The following is a 19,960-nucleotide window of genomic DNA, read 5'->3' on the forward strand; positions in this document are numbered from 1 at the left end:
TGTATTGTCTTGGCTGTGTGTTTTAGAGTCATTTTCTTGTTGGAAGGTGAACCTTCAACCCAGTCTGATGCCCAGACTGAATATCTGAAGAATATATCTGTACTTTGCCAAATTGAGCTTTCCCTCAACTCTGACCAGTCTCCCTGTCCCAGCCACTGAAAAACACCACTACGCTGATGCTGTCACCACCATGTTTTACTGTACAGATGGTATTGGGCAGGTGATGAGCAGTACCTGGTTTCCTTTAGACATGACACTTAGAATTGAGGCCAAAATGTTAAATCTTGATTTCAGACCAAAGAATCTTGTCTCTCGCAGTCTGAGGGTCCTTTAGTTGGTTTTATGTTAACTGCATGCAGGCTTTCATGCGCTTTTTACTGAGAAAAGGTGTCCTTCTGGCCACTCTGGCATAAAGCCCAGATTTGTGGACTGCTGCAGTGATAGTTGACCTTCTGGAAGTTTCCTTATCTGCAAACAGGATCTTAAGGAGCTCTTCCAGAGTGACCATTGGGTTCTTGGTCACCTCACATAGCTTACCTCTGCGTGTCTCTGTTTTACTACAGAATTACGCAGATTACTTAGCTTAGTGGGGTGGCCAGCACCAAAAAGAGTCCTGGTTGTTCCAAATGTCTTCCATTTAAGAATTATGGAGGCCACTGTGCTTTTGCAGCAGAAATTTGCCTCTAATCCTGTCTCCACAGCTCTACAGGCAGTTCTCTCCTCCTCATGGCTTGGTTTTTGCTCTGATATGCATTGTCAGCTGTAAGACCTTATATAAACAGGGCTGTGTCTTTCCAAATCATGTCCAATCAACTGAATTTATCAGAGGTGGACTCCAATCAAAGTGTAGAAACACGTCAAAGATGATCAAGAGAAATGGAAGGCCAACCCTGAACCTTGGATTGTTGGACCTCTCACTAGCCTGTTGATTTAGACTGGTCTACCATTTCTGGTTTATTCCTTGGCCTACTACAGTTTACATTTCTAGCTAATTATCTGTTTTGACATTTTGTCCTGATTGAGTTCTGGTTACAAACCTTGGCTCTGGTTTCAGCTATGCTTCTACATCACCTACTATTGCTCTGCCGGTCAGCGACTATAAGGGGGATGGAGAATTCCAAATACCTGTATAGGACATAGAGTGAAAGCCTGGAGATCACTTAGATTCCACCCCCTCCCCCCAATCAAACCAGTTGACTGTGGTCTCTACCTTCACAGTAGATGAGCATTTTGATTACAAGGGAAAACAGTTCATCTATAGGGCTTCCCATTGAGCAAAGCAGAACAGCTTTCCATGCCATGTCCAATTCTTGAGATTCCTTATTGTGTGTGCAGTTTTTAAGGTTGGGTTTCCACTGTGTTTTGGCCCCCTTACGGGCTTCTGAGGTCTACACAAAAACTGTATTTAAACATATACGTACTGCGGTAGGTACATTCACTTCAATGAGACAAGCCAAAAGAATTCATATTTGGACTTAGTTTGATCAGCTTGCCACTCCTTTCCCCTATTTTTCAGGAAAAAAATGTCAGTCTGTTCTGTCTGGCACGATCTGCTACATACTCAGAGAAAGTCTACCCTGCAAGAATACTAAGATGTATGGTTTTATTTTTATAATTTGTAAAGAAATAAAACAAGAATACATTTCCCAGCTAACATGCTCCACATATAATTTTCTTTATAAGAGCTGTGGATTTTCTTCCAAATTATACAAATCATACAGAGTGAAGCTGTAAACTCGCTAAATCAACTTAGTATATCTGTGCTTCTTTTTAGCCTAACCTCTGATCCCAAATCATGGTTATTACCTCATGCAAACAAATCTGTTCTATTGAGGTAGATCCATGGTAACAAAATGTTCCTTTGCATTTGAGGAGAAAAAAGCTGGAACAATTGGTATTGTATTGAAACATTATCTCATTTCACATGAATGTACTATACTAAGAAAGTGTGATTAGTGAATTTGACATGATTTTATAGCATCTTTGTGGTATTTAAAAGCTGCAAAATTAAAGTGGTTGAGCACAACCACAAAAACACTGGAGCAGATATATTAAGACTAATTTATTTTGCAACAGAATATTGTGTCCTCTCTATTTTTATTTTGTGCCAAATATATGATTTGGATAGTTAAATGTGTCTAGATCGGTGATGTTGTTTTAAAAAGTGGTGAAGGTGAGATGTGACACAATGCTCCACAGATCCCTATGTGCACTGTCCAAAACATTCACCAAAAACTGCCTAAGGGTACTTTCATACTAGCGTTAAAGTTTTCCGGCATTGAGTTCCGTCACAGGGGCTCAATACCGGAAAAAAACTCTTCACTTTTATCCTAATGCATTCTGAATGGAGAGCGATCCATTCAGAATGCATCAGGATGTCTTCAGTTCAGTCCCTCTTACGGTATTTGGGCAAAATTCCGGAACACTTGCATTGAAATGTTGCATTGAAATGTATTAATGCCGGATCCAGTACCAAGTGTTACCGGATCCGGTTTCCCAGTCTGCGCATGCGCCGACCTTTGAAAATGCGAAAAAAATAAACACTGGATCCGTTTTTCCGGATGACACCGGAGAGATGGATCCGGTATTTCAATGCATTTGTTAGACGGATGATACCCATTTGCATACGGATTTCCGGATCCGGCAGGCAGTTCCGCAAGTGTGAAAGTACCCTAAGGCGGCTTTCACACGGCCGTGTGTAGTCCATGAAACGGCCGCATTTTCCGGACTGACAGCAGTTCAGTGATCAATGATGCTGTGAGTTCGGCTCATATGAGCAGCGGTCATCTGGGAAATCCGTCTGTCACAAGGGCCGCATTTTACAGACCACACAAGGCTGTGTGAAAACAGCCTTAGACCATTCACTTTCATCAATATAAGGCCCCCTGCACAAGACCGTATCCGTATTTTGGTCCGTAATCCACAAAAGACTGTTACTTTCCATGTGCATTCCACATTCTTCTCACTCCTGTCAATAGAAATGCCTATTCTTGTCTTCAAAATGGACCAGAATAGGACATGTTCTTTCTATAAGTGAAAAGGCCATATGGATCCAACCAAAAATGCGGATGTGCGCATGGCCCCGTAGGAAAGAATAAGTCAGTGTGCCATCTGCAAAAAATATGGATAGCACACTGAAGATAAATATGTTTGTGTGCATGAGCCCTAAAGCTTTCCACATGCTGTGAAAACAATCCATGTGGAACTGGCCTGTGGTGTAGATGTCAACACATAGGGTGGATTCTGTGGCAAATATGCTTCAAACCTGTTAAAAAATTTACATTTAAAGGGGTTGTCTCACTTTAGCAAACAACATTTATCATGTAGAGAAAGTTAATACAAGGCACTTACTAATGTATTGTGACTTCCCATATTGCCTCCTTTTCTGGCTCGATTCATTTTTCCATCACATTATACACTGCTCGTTTCCACCCGGTAATCCATCAGCAGTGGCCGTGCTTGTACACTATAAGAAAAAGCGCTGGCCTATGTGCACTCCCATGGTCGCGGCCATCAGAGAGACCAGTGCCTTTTCCTGTAGTGTGCACGCATGGCCACCGCTGCTGGATTGCATGGTGGACATAACCATGGAAACGAGCAGTGTATAATGTGATATAAAAATTAATCTAGCCAGCAAAGGAGGCAATATGATGGACAATACACTAGTAAGTGGCTTGTATTAGCTTTCTCTACATTATAAATGCCACTTGCTGAAGTGAGTTAATTCCTTTAACACATGCAAACTTCTGCAGATTTCGTTGCGTGGCCCCTATTCTACATAATGATGCACTAAACTAAACAAGGTTACATAAATAACATAAATTAGGATTAAAATTAAGCTGCTTCTTAGACACACTGGACCAGATTTAGGGTACTTTCAGACTAGCGGCAGGACGGATCCGACAGGCTGTTCACCCTGTCGGATCCGTCCTGCCGCTATTTTGCCGTTCCACCGGACTGCTGCTCCGCCCCCCATTGACTATAATGGGGACGGGGCGGAGCTCCGATGCAGCACGTCAGTGCGCGGTGAGAGGCCGCTGGACTAAAAAGTCGGACATGCAGTACTTTTAGTCCGGCGGCCTCTCGTAGTGCTGCGCCAGAGCTCCCCCCCCCGTCCCCATTATAGTCAATGGGGACAGAGCGGCAGTCCGACGACACGGCGAAATAGCGGCAGGGCGGATCCGACAGGGTGAACAGTCTGTTAGATCCGTCCTGCCGCTAGTGTGAAAGTAACCTTACTGATGTGTCTGCACCAAAATCTGACTAAAAAGTGGTGCAATTTGGTGCATCTAGAGTTTCTACACTTTTTTCCAACATGCTTGAAAAAAGGGGATGGGTATTAGCGGAAAGGGGCAGGATCTAAGATGGACAATTTTGCGCCAAAATTGCTGCACAATCCTGATGGAAAAATCTGTCTCAAAGTAAGAATATAGATTCTATATATAGAATATAAAAGTGTCTACCCCTGCACCACATTTCTCATCCACCCTGAGCCCCTGTGATAAATATGGTGCAGGTCCAGACATCCGGTCTAAGCTTGCACCCTCTTTAGAATTAGTAAATCTAGGCCATTATTGGGCGATTATAAAGAATAGGTTCAGGTCTCATTCAGGGGAGCATACTGTAGCCATGTTTAAAGAGGACCTTTCACCAAAAAACATGTATAGAAACAGTTACATTACCTAACAGTGCGGCCCCCAGTAAAGTACAGTCAGGTCCATAAATATTGGGACATTGACACAATTCTAATATTTTTGGCTCTATACACCACCACAATGGATTTGAAATGAAACGAACAAAATGTGCTGTAACTGCAGACTGTCAGCTTTAATTTGAGGGTATTTACATCCATATCAGGTGAACGGTGTAGGAATTACAACAGTTTGTATATGTGCCTCCCACTTGTTAAGGAACCAAAAGTAATGGGACAATTGGCTTCTCAGCTGTTCCATGGCCAGGTGTGTGTTATTCCCTCATTATCCCAATTACAATGAGCAGATAAGGCTACTTTCACACTGCCGTTTTTGGGTTCGCCTGTGAGATCCGTTTCAAGGCTCTCACAAGCGGCCCCAAACGGATCAGTTTAGCTCCAATGCATTCTGAATGGATAAGGATCCGTTCAGAATGCATCAGTTTGGCTCCGTTCCGCCTCCATTCCGCTCTGGAGGCGGTGCGGGGGTAAACGGATCCGTCCTGATTTACAATGTAAGTCAATGGGGACAGATCCGTTTACATTGACACAATATTGGTGCAATTGTAAACGGATCCGTCCCCCATTGACTTTCAATGTAAGTCAGGACGGATCCGTTTGACTTACACTTAGACTTCTTTTTGACTTAGTTATGCAGACGAATCCGTACTGAAGGGATACCAGCGTTTGCATTTATAGGTGCGGATCCGTCTGTGCAGATACCAGACGGATCCGCACCTAACGCAGGTGTGAAAGTAGTCTAAAAGGTCCAGAGTTCATTTCAAGTGTGCTATTTGCATTTGGAATCTGTTGCTGTCAACTCTCAAGATTCAAAGAGCTGTCACTATCAGTGAAGCAAGCCATCATTAGGCTGAAAAAACAAACAAACCCATCAGAGAGATAGCAAAAACATTAGGTGTGGCCAAAACAACTGTTTGGAACATTCTTAAAATGAAGGAACGCACCGGTGAGCTCAGAAACACCAAAAGACCCGGAAGACCACGGAAAACAACTGTGGTGGATGACCGAAGAATTCTTTCCCTGGTGAAGAAAACACCCTTCACAACAGTTGGCCAGATCAAGAACACTCTCCAGGAGGTAGGTGTATGTGTGTCAAAGTCAACAATTAAGAGAAGACTTCACCAGAGTGAATACAGAGGGTTCACCACAAGATGTAAACCATTGGTGAGCCTCAAAATCAGGAAGGCCAGATTAGAGTTTGCCAAACGACATCTAAAAAAGCCTTCACAGTTCTGGAACATCTTATGGATAGATGAGACCAAGATCAACTTGTACTAGAGTGATGGGAGGAGAAGAGTATGGAGAACGAAAGGAACTGCTCATGATCCTAGGCATACCACCTCATCAGTGAAGCATGGTGGTGGTAGTGTCATGGCGTTGGCATGTATGGCTGCCAATGGAACTAGTTCTTTTGTATTTATTGATGATGTGACTGCTGACAAAAGCAGCAGGATGAATTCTGAAGTGTTTCAGGCAATATTATCTGCTCATATTCAGCCAAATGCTTCAGAACTCATTGGACGGCGCTTCACAGTGCAGATGGTCAATGACCCAAAGCATACTACAAAAGCAACCAAAGAGTTTTTTTAAGGGAAAGAATTGGAATGTTATGCAATGGCCAAGTCAATCACCTGACCTGAATCCGATTGAGCATGCATTTCACTTGCTGAAGACAAAACTGAAGGGAAAATGCCCCAAGAACAAGCAGGAACTGAAGACAGTTGCAGTAGAGGCCTGGCAGAGCATCACCAGGGATGAAACCCAGCGTCTAGTGATGTCTATGCGTTCCAGACTTCAGGCTGTAATTGACTGCAAAGGGTTTGCAACCAAGTATTAAAAAGTGAAAGTTTGATTTATGATCATTATTCTGTCCCATTACTTTTAGTCCCTTAACAAGTGGGAGGCACATATGCAAACTGTTGTAATTCCTACACCGTTCACCTGATTTGGATGTAAATACCCCCAAATTAAAGCTGACAGTCTGCAGTTAAAGCACATCTTGTTCGTTTCATTTCAAATCCATTGTGGTGGTGTATAGAGCCAAAAATCATAGAATTGTGTCGATGTCCCAATATTTATGGACCTGACTGTATTTCCGATTATTATTTTTTCAGAGGACCCCTCTTTCGTCCACTGTGGTCTCCAGTAGTTCTGGCGCCTCATATGCTAAATAGGCTATTCGGTTCGAGTAGGCGGTGACTAGAATTTGTACAGCGCGCGGTTTTCTTCTCCCTGGCTAAGAGCGCATCCAATCAGAGCGCTGCGCTCTGAGCCAGGGAGAAGGAGCTCAAGTTCTCGCGAGATTCGTGAGAACTTGAGCTTTTACACATCCCGAGGCGTGCGCCATCTTGGAGTCCCCGGCGGAGAGGATCGCATCGGCGGCATAGGCGGCAGCAGCAGCATCCTGTCAGTAAGTTTTCATACAAACTGACAGGATGCTGCTGCTGCGATCCTCTCCGCCAGGGACTCCTTCTCCCTGGCTAAGAGCGCGGCGCTCTGATTGGATGCGTTCTTAGCTAGGTAGAAGAAAACCGCGCCCTGTACATATTCTAGTCACCGCCTACTCAAACCGAATCGCCTCATTAGCATATGAGGCGCCAGAACTACCGGAGACCACAGCGGACGAAAGGGGGGGGTCCTCTGAAAAAATTATAATCGGAAATACATCACTGGGGGCCGCACTGTTAGGTAATGCAACTGTTTCTATACATGTTTTTTGGTGAAAGGTCCTCTTTAACTATATTTAGGATTAACAGACCCTCTGCAGTTCTACTGAGCCATCCTTGTGTTGTATACTATACTTGCTACTGTATATTAGGCCATGTTCACATTTAGGATTCCGTCAGGATTATGTGTGGATTCTGTACCTGTGTCTTCATAGAATTCACTCACATTCTTCCAGTAACACAAGTGAATGCTGAATTTTAAATCCCCTTCACATGCAGAGTAGCTGTGGTCTATTGGGGATCCATCAAGGTTTCCATCTCTTGGTGGCAAGAGCAGTAGTGCATGATGGTTAGGCTACTTTCACACTCGCGTTTTGTGTGGATCCGTCATGGACAGATCCGTTCAGATAATACAACCGTCTGCATCCGTTCAGAACGGATCCGTTTGTATTATTTTTAACATAGCCAAGACGAATCCGTCTTGAACACCATTGAAAGTCAATGGAGGACGGACCCGTTTTCTATTGTGCCAGTGAAAACGGATCCGTCCCTATTGGCTTACATTGTGTGCCAGGAAGGATCCGTTTGGCTCAGTTTCATCAGACGAAGACCAAAACGCTGCAAGCAGCATTTTGGTGACCGCCTCCAAAGCGGAATGATCTGACAGAAACCTTTTCCATTCAGAATGCATTAGGCCTCGTTCACATCATCGTTTCTCGTTTCCGTTCTCCGGCTCCGTTGAGGACCGCTTGTGAAAGTCCTGAACAGATCTCACAAATGGAAAGCCAAAACGCCAGTGTGAAAGTAGACTAACCCGAAAGAAGCTTTGTAGTGACCGGGAACTGACTAGCTATGAATCTAGACTTTACATACTTATCACGGAATGTTATCTTGTTCAGTATAATAAAGTTATAAAGGGCAGGTGTAAGCAACTTCCTGTATTAGATTACCATACACACTGCCAAATCCAACAAAAACACAAAAATGCCAATACATCTGTAACCCACTTATGAATACTGTACATGCGTCACTAGGCTGATGAAGGCTTGTACTGTGTTCTGTGGGAGTGGGAAGCTGGCGATGTTTTTTTTTTACGTTATTTTCCCATTCTATTTGACACCACCTTTGGAAAGTTTACAAAGGCATCACTGTGTCTCCAAAACCTGCACAAAATGTTACTGTGTGCTGCTCCGAGCCCAGAGGTAAATTGAAGCAAATAAAAGGCATTCGGGTTTCCCCATGAGACGCCTTTCTTGTAGCTGAATATGGGCAGCTATGAATGGCCTGTGTCTACCGTCCATGACCTTCACTGCACTGTACTTATTAAGCAATGGTCAGCTGGGAAAACGAGAAGCATCCTGAGCCGAGCTTCTCAGAGGGCACCAAATAAAGCCTGGCCGATCATGTGAAAATCTAAAAACTATTCAGCAACTACAGAACACGGACTAATAAAATGACATGGCTAGTCTCTCATAAAATCACGTTTCACTGAGATATTTTCAGGTCTACGTGGTGTTTTTCTTCTTACAGCGCTATTTTATCTGAATGTACAGTACTACTGACAAGCTATAAGGCATATTTTACATATGGTTTTGTGTTACAAAGTACTTCCCTTTGAAGTCAAAGAAGAAAATAAATTCAAGAAGTAGGCCATGCATCTTTTATAGAAACAAAGGAATGGTGTTGAGTATCATATGCTCGCCTCAGCAACTGGACCACCCGGTCTGATGCTGCATCCCTGAGAACTTATGGGACCTTCTCAAGACAAAGATTTACAGTAATAAGTAAGACAATGCTCATTTCTGAAAAGTACATTAAAGGGTATATATATATATATATATATTTTTTTTATGTAATTGGATTGGTCTGACTAAGTTTACCTTAGTTCCCGAGTTAGTACTTTTGTATTGGTATTGAATTACCTAGTAATTGCAGCATGTTCTTTCCTCCCCCAGGTATTGTTGCGGCTAAAACAGCTAGGTGTCCTCCATCTTCTATCTGCTATATACAGAAGACGGAGGACGTAGCAGTGGGCAGTCCCGAACGCTGCGTGTGCGCTCCCGTCGGACCAGGATAGTGCCGATAGTCGTGATAAAAATTTGCGATCAACTACTTAGGAGGAAGAGGGCGTGTTTAAGTCTGGAGAAAGCCGATTGGTTGGGGTGAGGCTGCGCGTTCCCGAGATGAGACAAATGAATTCTGGGTAGTTAGGGAGGGAGGTCTTAGCCTCAGGGTAAGGGCATCGTCGGCCATCTTGAGAAGATAGTCAGAAAGAAGTCTTGTGAGGAGCGGTTGCTATGGACAGAATCTTATTAAACAAGTGGTATGTGAACACAATAATTAGTGCTCACGGATTATCACCACAGCAGCAACAACATATATGAAAATGAGTTATCCTTTAAAGGGGTTGTTCATCATTTACTAAGTAATGGCCTGCATTCAGGATAGGCCATCACTAGCTGATCGCTATTACACATACTGTACTACAGAGGAAACCCAAGGTGGAGACATACTGTACTACAGAGGAAACCCAAAGTGGACATATTTTCTGTAGAACAGCAGACTAGTGCTTTCTGAGACTTAAATACTGATGACCTATCATCTGGATAGGTCATCAGTATCCGATCGGTGGGGGTCCGACACCCAGCAGCCTTCTCACAGCTTTTCCTAGGCCGTGTGACGTCACGTTCATTGCCCACATAGCCTGGGTGTAGCTCTGTACAATGTACGGCGCTGTGCTAGATAAGCTGTGAGAAGGATGCAGCGCTCACAAGAACGCTGATGCCTTCTCAAACAGCGGATCAGCGGGGGTCTAGGATGTCAGACCCTCACCTCCAGAGGATAGGTCATCAGTAAAGAAAAATCCTAGAAAAAAAGAAAGGCTTCCTAAATGAGGCTTGGCGTCTCCTGTCTTCAGAAGGGATTCCAAACTATGATAATTTGGGATGACTTAAGTGGTGAGTGATACTAGATATTAGTATACTGCATAGAATGAGGGTCATTAGGTTACATTATGACATAACTGAAAGACTCCTCTTGAAAATGTGCAAATGATGAATTCTACAAACCCTGAAATCTTATGTTGTGGGAAACAAAAGCATTCATGCTGGTGCTGCGGCAAGCCTGAGCTCAACCATGGCAAATCCGTGTCCACACCCATAAGAATACTACTGGCGTATCCTACTGACTATGACTATGTTATACGTTTTGGTCCCCCTCTGCAGCATCTTCATTCTAAGGATATGTTATTACTTACTGTAGTGGGAAAACCCCCTTGAGGAAAAGGCCACCCAAACATGAAACTTCTATCCAAGCACTTACATTAAAGGGGTATTCCAACTGGCTAGGTGCTAAATGTTAGACTTGAGGGGGTCCGACTGATCCTCATTGATCACTAGGTCTGACATGCCCACAGCTATGACAAGGAGGAGTGTCAGTGGAGAGGTTTCAATGGAACTGGTGGCACCTCAGTTTTCTGGAGCAAATACATATATATGGCTAATGGACAGAATAGCGTGGCATGCATTGGTATTTTATCCAGTAAAAACAAAAAATAGACATTTCACAGAAAACTGACTTAAGGGTGTATTACACTTGTCAATTTTTCAGCAGATAAACGCTAACGAACATTCGTATGAACGCTCATTAGCGATCTGGCAGTGTAAGGCCTCTTTCACACTGGCGTCGCGTGTGAGGGCCGGATAGGTAGCGAGTGCGTCGCAGGAAAATGCACGATTTTTCCGCGCGAGTGCAAAGTGTTTTAATGCATTTTGCACACGCGTGAGGAAAATCAGCATGTTTGGTACCCAGACCCGGACCCGGTCTTCTTCACAGAAGTTCGGGTTTGGGTTAGGTTTTGTGTAGATTTTATTATTTTCCCTTATAACATGGTTATAAGGGAAAATAATAGCATTCTTAATACAGAATGCTTAGTAAAATGTCCAGTGAGGGGTTAAAAAAAATAAACAAATTTAACTCACCCCATCCACTTGGTCGCGTAGCGGATCTCCTCTTCTTTCTTCAGGACCTGGGTAAAGGACCTTTGATGACGTCACTGCGCTCATCACATGGTCCATCACTGTGGTGATGGGCCATGTGATGAGCGCAGTGATGTCATCAAAGGTCCTTTACCCAGGTCCTGAAGAAAGAAGAGGAGATCCGCTACGCGACCAAGTGGATGGGGAGAGTAAAATTTGTTTATTATTTTTTAACCCCTCCATCCCTAATTTAATTAGCATTCTGTATTAAGAATGGTATTATTTTCCCTTATAACCATGTTATAAGGTAAAATAAAAAAGATCGGGTCCCCATCCCGATCGTCTCCTTAGCAACCATGCGTGAAAATCGCACCGCATCCGCACTTGCTTACGGATGATTGCGATTTTCACGCAGCCCCATTCACTTCTATGGGGCCTGCGTTTCGTGAAAAACGCACAATATAGAGCATGCCGCGATTTTCACGCAACGCACAAGTGATGCGTGAAAATCACCGCTCATGTGCACAGCCCCATAGAAATGAATGGGTCCGGATTCAGTGCGGGTGCAATGCGTTCACCTCACGTGGAAAACTCGCCCGTGTGAAAGAGGCCTAATACTGCCGCCAATTACCTGATGAACAAGCAAACACTCATTCATCAGACAATCCAAATCTTTTGACAGGTTTAAAACTCATTGTTTGCAGGCGACCAATCGTGGTGTCTAATTATGATCTGCTGCCAGCAAACCACTATACAGCATGGAGACAAGCGATGGCATGGAGATCGCTCCTCCTTATACTGAGGAGGAGATTGCTGCATGTAATAGCAGTGGTCCCGCTCTGCTAGCGAGCCGGCGATTGCCAGGAAGGAAGAGTTCCTTTCCGTCAACTGTCTGCTTGCTATTACATGCGGCGATCTCCTCCGCAGCATAGGGAGGAATGATCGCTATGCCATTGTTATTTACATTTAGTCTTCAGACTATTCTGCTCACTGCAGTGATTGAGGGTTGATTTTTAGGACAGAAGCCTAAGTGTCAAACTAAGCAGTGTGATATCTGGTAGTTACAGCGAGGGGCTTGGAGCCTGCGCGCGGCTGCTAGCCCCCTACCACGCTATAATAGTACTGTGATACTAAACCAGTAAGATGACACAATAATAAAAAATAGGCCACACAACTGATAGTTTTAACGTTTAGTTTAATGGTCAGGAAAAAGTTGTTAAAGCTATAATAAAAGTTAAGTTTTATCTGAATTAAAAGACATATGTCAAGATAAGGCAAACAATAGTCTAAAGACTAAATGTAAATAACAATTTAAGGTGCCTTTACATATGTCAGGGTCAATTTTTTTGTTCTATTTGATCGCTATGCCATTGCTCTTCCCTATACTGAATCATTGTTTGCCAGCAGCAGATCGGCAGGACAACTGGCGGCAGTATTAGACTGCCAGATGATCACTAAAGAGCGTTACTACAAAAGCTCGTTAGCGATCATTTGCCAAAATATTGGCCGGCGTGATACACCCTTATTACACCCTTTAGGTTAGTTTCACACTAGTGTAAGTGAGATCCGGCAGACTGTTTTGCCAGCGAACAGCCTGCTGGGTTTCTCTGGGTCCGGCCTTACCGGAAACTACATGAATACCATCAGGCCCCAATAACTATAATGGGCACCGGCGGAGATCCAGCCACAACCCGGCAAATATGCCAAGAATCGGCCAGACTAAAACCCCTGCGTACACAGATTTGCTCATAATATATGCATCAAATGCCACATGAACCCAGTACCATGACGCCAGGCTCTGTTCACAATAGCGCCATGGATTCTGCTTATCCACTCTGGAATTGTGGGTGGAAAATCCACTGTGTCAAATACATCTCATGCGCACACAGTGTAAGAAGTCCACAGAGGAAACATATTCACTGCTGCCGATTCCCATTGTAGAGGAGGGAGGTGTTATCAGTGACTGACAGCTATCTCTGTATATACACTTATACACACAATGCTATGAATCACTGGTAACACCTCCTGTACCAATAGCTGTTCACAGGAGGTGGAAAAAGCTGAGATATAAATGTAAAAATTACAGGTTTTACTGAATCTTTTTTCCAAAAAACTATATATCAATCTGCTCAGCTCCTCCCGCTCTATGACTTGCTGCTTTTTAGATTACATTACACTTTGTGGTGAAAAGTCCTCTTTAAGATCCATTTTGAATCTGACCTGGTCAGGTGTGGTACATGAAAAAAAAAAAATTCTAACCTGCTCTCCATCGCAGCGTTCCTGCTCCATGGTAGAGTTGTTGCGATACCAAATTTTTGATTCGGTTTCGATACCATGAAAAAGTATTGCGATACTCGATACCATTCGATACCACGCGAAAAAAATAAACAAAAAAAGCCACGTGCATTCCTCATTTTTAAAAATGGCGAATCGCGCAGTTTTTATTTTATTTTTTCTGTTCCGGCATTCACCACCTAGATTTTTTTTTTATATTTTAATAGTTTGGACTTTTCTGACGTGGCGATGTAATATGTTTATTTATATATTTTATATGTGAAATTGGGAAAAGGGGGGTGATTTATACTTCATATTTTAGTGTTTGTTTTTTTTTCACTTTTTATTTAATAACTATTTCCCCCCTTAGGGGCTAGAACCTGGGATCTTTCATCCCTTTTCCTATTCACCCTGATAGATCTCTATCAGGGTGAATAGGACTCCACACTGTCCCTGCTGCTCTGTGCTTTGTGCACACAGCATCAGGGATGTTACCATGGCAACCAGGGCTTCTGTAGCGTCCTGGCTGCCATGGTAACCGATCGGAGCCCCAGGCTTACACAGCTGGGGCTCCGATCAGAAGCTGCCACTGCACCACCAATGAGGGGGAGTGGAGAGGTCCCTGTGGCCACTGCCACCAATGATTTTAATACTGGAGGGTTGAGAGGGGCCGGCGCACTGTGCCACCAATGATTTTAATGGGATGGGGGGATTGAGGGGGGGGGGCACACTGCACCACCAATGATTTTACCCCTTTATACAGGAGGCGGGTACTAGCAGATCAGCGGCAGTTAACTGCCGCTGATCGCAGCTCCCTGTCAGGGGCAGGGTGCCGGCAATGCGATTCTGCTGCCGGCACCCGCCTCCTGTATGTGTTAAAGACTGACTACTGTATATGAGTCCAGACTTTCACTATCAGGCCACACAGAGCGGCGCCCAGCGATGTCTCAGCACTCACCATTTAGTCCTGGGCGCCGCTCCGTTCGCCCGCAGTGCCCCATTACTGTCTCCTCTCCTGCTCCACATGCTGCTGATTACTATCGGAGCGATGGGAGGAGACATCAGCTTCACTAGTGGGCGTTCCTTCTCCCTGGCTGTAGCGCTGTCCAATCGCAGCGCAGGGAAAAGGAACGCCCACTAGTGAAGCTGATGTCTCCTCCCATCGCTCCGATAGTAATCCTATCATTGGTGGCGCAGTGCGCCCGCCCCTCCTCCGCCCCTCTCTTCTCATTGCCGCCCCTCCTCCACCCCCTCTCTTCTCATTGCCGCCCCTCCTCCGCCCCTCTCTTCTCATTGCCGCCCCTCCTCCGCCCCTCTCTTCTCATTGGTGGCAGCGGCAGCAGCACAGGGGGAGGGAGGACAGCTTCCTTCTCCCCGTGCTGCTGAGAGAGAACATGAGCGCGCCGATAGCAGCGCGCTCATGTTCAGAGATACTAGACTGCGCAGAAGCGCAGCCCAGTATCGAAAAAACGGAAATCCCGGTATTGTATCGATACCGGGACAAAAGTATCGATTGGGTATCGAAATTTCGATACCCGCAACAACCCTACTCCATGGTCCTGTTCACCGCTCGTTCTGGTCCCCGGGCTGTAAACTTTCGGAAGGGGTCATGAAGACCTTGCGACCATTCACTAGCCGCCGAGGTGAAATGTCCTCAAACGGCACATGATTCATAAGTGATGTGCCGAATGGGGACACGTCACCACTGAGTCTAGTGAATGGCCGCAGCAGTGTACATGACTCCGTCTGGAAGTTTACAGGCTGGGAACCAGAACGAGCGGTGAACGGGACCACCTAGCAGGATGGTGGGCAGGGAGTGTAATTTTTACCTTTAGGTATCACATCCTGGGGCGTAACTACCATAGTGGCAGGCCATGCGACTACTATGGGGCCCAGGGCAAGAGGGGGCCCAGTCTTAGTTGGGATTATCTCTTCTACTGGAGGTCAAAATTTGGTCAGGACTCTACCCTCTAAAGCAGGGGTACTCAACTGGCGGACCGTGGTCTGAATCCAGACCGTGGTTGCCAGCTGTCCGGACCCCTGCATGCACCCGGGTGCCAGATCTCAGGGGTTGCCACAGTCCAGAAGCAATGAGCGCTTCCATCAATACAGATGGTAGCGCTCATTGCTGGAGCGCAGGGAGCTGCGATCCTGTCCCTCACCGCTCTGCTCGCCGCGCTCCTCCCCTCCTTCAGCCTGCAGGCACAGATCGCGTGGCCGACTTGTGTGGGTGGAGCCTGCAGTCTGAAAATCTGCATAAGCTCCGCCCACACAGTGCTTCAGAGCGACCTGTGTCTGAAGGGGGGAGAGGGCTGTGAGCTTCAGGAACGGGACAAGGTGAGTAGGTACTGTGTTTTTTTGTTTTGTTTTTTAACACAGAGGGAGCAAAATAGGCATTTCTACTCTGGAGGGGGCACAATGGGCATTTCTAATGTGAAGAGGGCACAATGGGCATTTCTACTCTGGAGGGGGCACAATGGGCATTTCTACTCTGGAGGGGGCACAATAGGCATTGCGAATGTGAAGGGGGCACAATGGGCATTTCTACTCTGGGGGGAACAATGGGCATTTCTACTCTGGAGGGGGCACAATGGGCATTTCTACTCTGGAGGGGGCACAATGGGCATTGCTAATGTGAAGGGGGAACAATGGGCATTTCTACTCTGGAGGGGGCACAATGGGCATTTCTACTATGGAGGGGGCACAATGGGCATTTCTACTATGGAGGGTACACAATGGGCATTGCTAATGTGAAGGGGGCACAATGGGAATTTCTACTATGGAGGGGGGGGAGTGCACAGAGGACATTACTACTCTAAAGGGGGCACAGTGCACAGAGGTCATTACTACTATGAAGGGGGCACAGAGGGCAATATTACTGTAAAGGGGCACAATGGGCATTACTAGCACAGCAGGCATTACTACTATTAAGGGGGCACAATGGGGATTTCTACTATGGAGGGGGCACAGAGGGCATCATTACTGTAAAGGGGCACAATAGGCATCATTACTGTGAAGAGAGAACAGTTGTCATTACTACAATTAAGGGGGCACAATGGGCATTATTACTATTAAGGGGGCACAATGGGCATTATTACTTTGAAGGGGGTACAATGGGCATTACTAGCGCCGCGGGCATTACTACTATTAAGGGGGCACAATGGGGATTTCTACTATGGAGGGGGCACAGAGGGCATTATTACTGTGAAGGGACACAATGGGCATTATTACTGTGAATGGGGCACAATGGGCATTATTACTGTGAAGGGGCACAATGGGCATCATTACTGTGAAGAGGGCACAGTGGGCATTACTACTGTGAAGAGGGCACAGTGGGCATTACTAGCACAGAGGGCATTACTACTATTAAGGGGGCACAAGGGGGATTTCTACTATGGAGGGGGCACAGAGGGCATTATTACTGTGAAGGGACACAATGGGCATTATTACTGTGAAGGGGCACAATGGGCATTATTACTATGAAGGGGGTACAATGGGTATTACTACTATTAAGGGGCATTATTACTGTGAAGGAGGCACAAAGGGGATTATTACTATGAAGGGGGCACAAAGAGGGCATTACAACTGTAAAGGGGCACAGATAGAGCATTATTACTGTAAAAGGGGCAAAGAGAGGGCATTACTACTATGACGGGGCACTTAGGGTATTCATACTCTGTGGGGCACCAAGGGATCACCCTGCTGTGAAAGGGGCCTGCAGCGCAGGTCCTGCAAGAAGATAACGGCCGCGCGATCAAGTGAATGGGTCCGCATCCGTAATGCGGAATGCCCACGGAACGTCACCCGTGTATTGCGGATCTGCAAATGCGGTCCGCAATACGGCAACGGGATACGGCAACGGGAAGCACACGTTCGTGTGCAGGGAGCCTTACAAAAAGTACTTGAGTACCCCCTGCTGTAAAGGAACAACTTTTAGCAAATGAGGCAGTGGCAAAATGGCCCGAGGGTCTTTGAAAAGGGTTTAGGCAGAAACCCTTCTGTCCTGTGTGGGGGGCCTGGTTTGATCCTTGCTATGGGGCCCTTACTTCTCTATGTACGCCACTGATAACATCTGTTCTTGCTAGATTTCAAATAAATATTAAAAGGGTTATGCAACCCTATAATGCCCCCCCCCCCCCCAATGCCCAGGCCCCTCATATAGGTTATACTTACCCCACTTCGCTTCTGATGCCCGCACGGCCGTCGCTGCATCTTCCTGTTGCGTGGATCAAAACATCCGGCGACGGGAGGAGTAGCCAATAGCAGGCCACGGCAGGGATGAGCCTCCCTAGCATCGCGGGTGATGCAGTGGTGGCCATGTGGAGATCAAGAGCGACGTGGGTACCGGGGAGCGAGGTAACTATAACCTATAAGAGGTGCCCGGGCATGGGGGGGGGGGGGGGGGGGGCATCATAGGGGATAGATAACATTTGTGATTTGTATTATACTTTTTAGATGAAACGCTTATAACATGCGAAAAAACTTTATTTGTTTTTGGGATGCGTGAGCTTTTTTATATAGAACCTGCTGTGAGAGATTAATATTATTGTAGTGGGTGACTTCAAATTCACAAATCCTATTAATCATAAGTAGCACAAACATCTACTGCTAGGAATATAAGGTACTCAGGAGAATATACATAGCTCTAATGCAGGATAGTAATGAATGAGGTGCAGGGTTATGCATGTAAACAAGTGGACCCCAATGCTACAGGTGGCATCACAATTAATAACATTCAGCCCACAATGAGGCCGAGGTCACCGCTGTCACAATACAGCTGTCTCCTATGTGTGAAATACCGATGACAGGTCACACTGATAAATGGCACTGTCACCCTATAACCAGTCACAACAAACATTAAGACAATGTGAGGTACAGAACCAGCTCAGGGACTGGCACTGCTGCCAGCTACTGGTATTACCTGCTCAGGTGTCAGTATGGTTGTCAGCTGCTAGGTTTGCCCTCAGGTCCAATGTTGTTCTGTGCAGCTGAGAGGAGTTGGCAGGTACTGGTGCTGCTCACATCTCTGGAGCTTAGGCACTGGTATTGCTAAAGTTTCCCAGTGTTCCCAGCTCCTGTGTTGCCAGGTCCCAGTGTCGCTCTCAGGTGCTGGTGACGCACCCTCTTCTGGAGCCCCGGTACTGTTACTAGGCACTGTACGGGCCCCCAGGTGCCGGGTGGCTCTCAGCCTAGGTACTGTTCGGGCTCCCAGGTGCCAGTGTCGTTCTCAGGAGCCGCCGTTGCTGTGCTCAGTGCCGCTCAGGTACAGTGCCAGGCTGTGCAGCGCTGTTTACACTGGCAGCAAGTGTGGAGGCAGGAGTGGAGAGCAGATAGTCCGGAGCGGAGGCTGAGCTGCTGCTGCTGGCGGAGCACGGAGCTATTTGCAGCCTCCTCAGACCGCAGTGAATGCAGTGTGCACAGAGAGAGACCTCCCTTCTCTCCAGGGTCTTCTACCTACCTATCACACCACAACATGCCAGCCTTACACTGTACCTATCACACCACAACATGCCAGCCTTACACTGTACCTCTCACACCACAGCATGCCAGTCTTATACTATACCTATCACACCACAACATGCCAGCCTTACACTGTACCTATCACACCACAACATGCCAGCCTTACACTGTACCTATCACACCACAACATGCCAGTCTTATACTGTATCTATCACACCACAACATGCCAGTCTTATACTGTACCTATCACACCACAACATGCCAGTCTTACACTGTACCTATCACACCACAGCATGCCAGTCTTATACTGTACCTATCACACCACAACATGCCAGCCTTATACTATACCTATCACACCACAGCATGCCAGTCTTACACTGTACCTATCACACCACAACATGCCAGTCTTACACTGTACCTATCACACCACAGCATGCCAGTCTTATACTGTACCTATCACACCACAACATGCCAGTCTTACACTGTACCTATCACACCACAACATGCCAGTCTTACACTATACCTATCACACCACAGCATGCCAGTCTTATACTATACCTATCACACCACAACATGCTAGTCTTACACTGTACCTATCACACCACAGCATGCCAGTCTTATACTGTACCTATCACACCACAACATGCCAGTCTTATACTGTATCTATCACACCACAACATGCCAGTTTTACACTGTACCTATCACACCACAACATGCTAGCCTTACACATTTAGGGGAGGGCTGGGAAGTGGGGCAGGGAGGCCCAAAAGCATGTTAAAAAACAGCCGCTGGGCCGTCTTTAACAAATAATATTATTTTTTAAAATTCCTCAGGGCCGCACCGCTGATCACCACAGGCGGCGCGGCCATGGT

The 19,960-nt window shown here is 45.9% G+C and overlaps 1 protein-coding gene and 1 long non-coding RNA gene across 8 annotated transcripts in view; both read right to left on the reverse strand.

Annotated features, from left to right (window-relative positions):
* The window catches only part of SORBS2 (sorbin and SH3 domain containing 2), a 247,820-nt gene extending 228,992 nt beyond the window's left edge, over window positions 1-18,828 (reverse strand). For all 7 annotated transcript variants that reach the window (XM_040418738.1, XM_040418736.1, XM_040418737.1 and 4 more), the window contains exon 1: window positions 18,550-18,828. The gene's annotated coding sequence lies outside the window, so the exon portion shown is untranslated. The remainder of the gene's footprint in view (window positions 1-18,549) is intronic.
* Window positions 1-19,960, reverse strand: part of LOC120990160 — a 954,651-nt gene that overhangs the window by 928,889 nt on the left and 5,802 nt on the right. The window lies entirely within an intron of this gene.

Source organism: Bufo bufo, chromosome 2, assembly GCF_905171765.1.
Source record: "Bufo bufo chromosome 2, aBufBuf1.1, whole genome shotgun sequence".
NCBI classification, from domain to species: domain Eukaryota; kingdom Metazoa; phylum Chordata; class Amphibia; order Anura; family Bufonidae; genus Bufo; species Bufo bufo.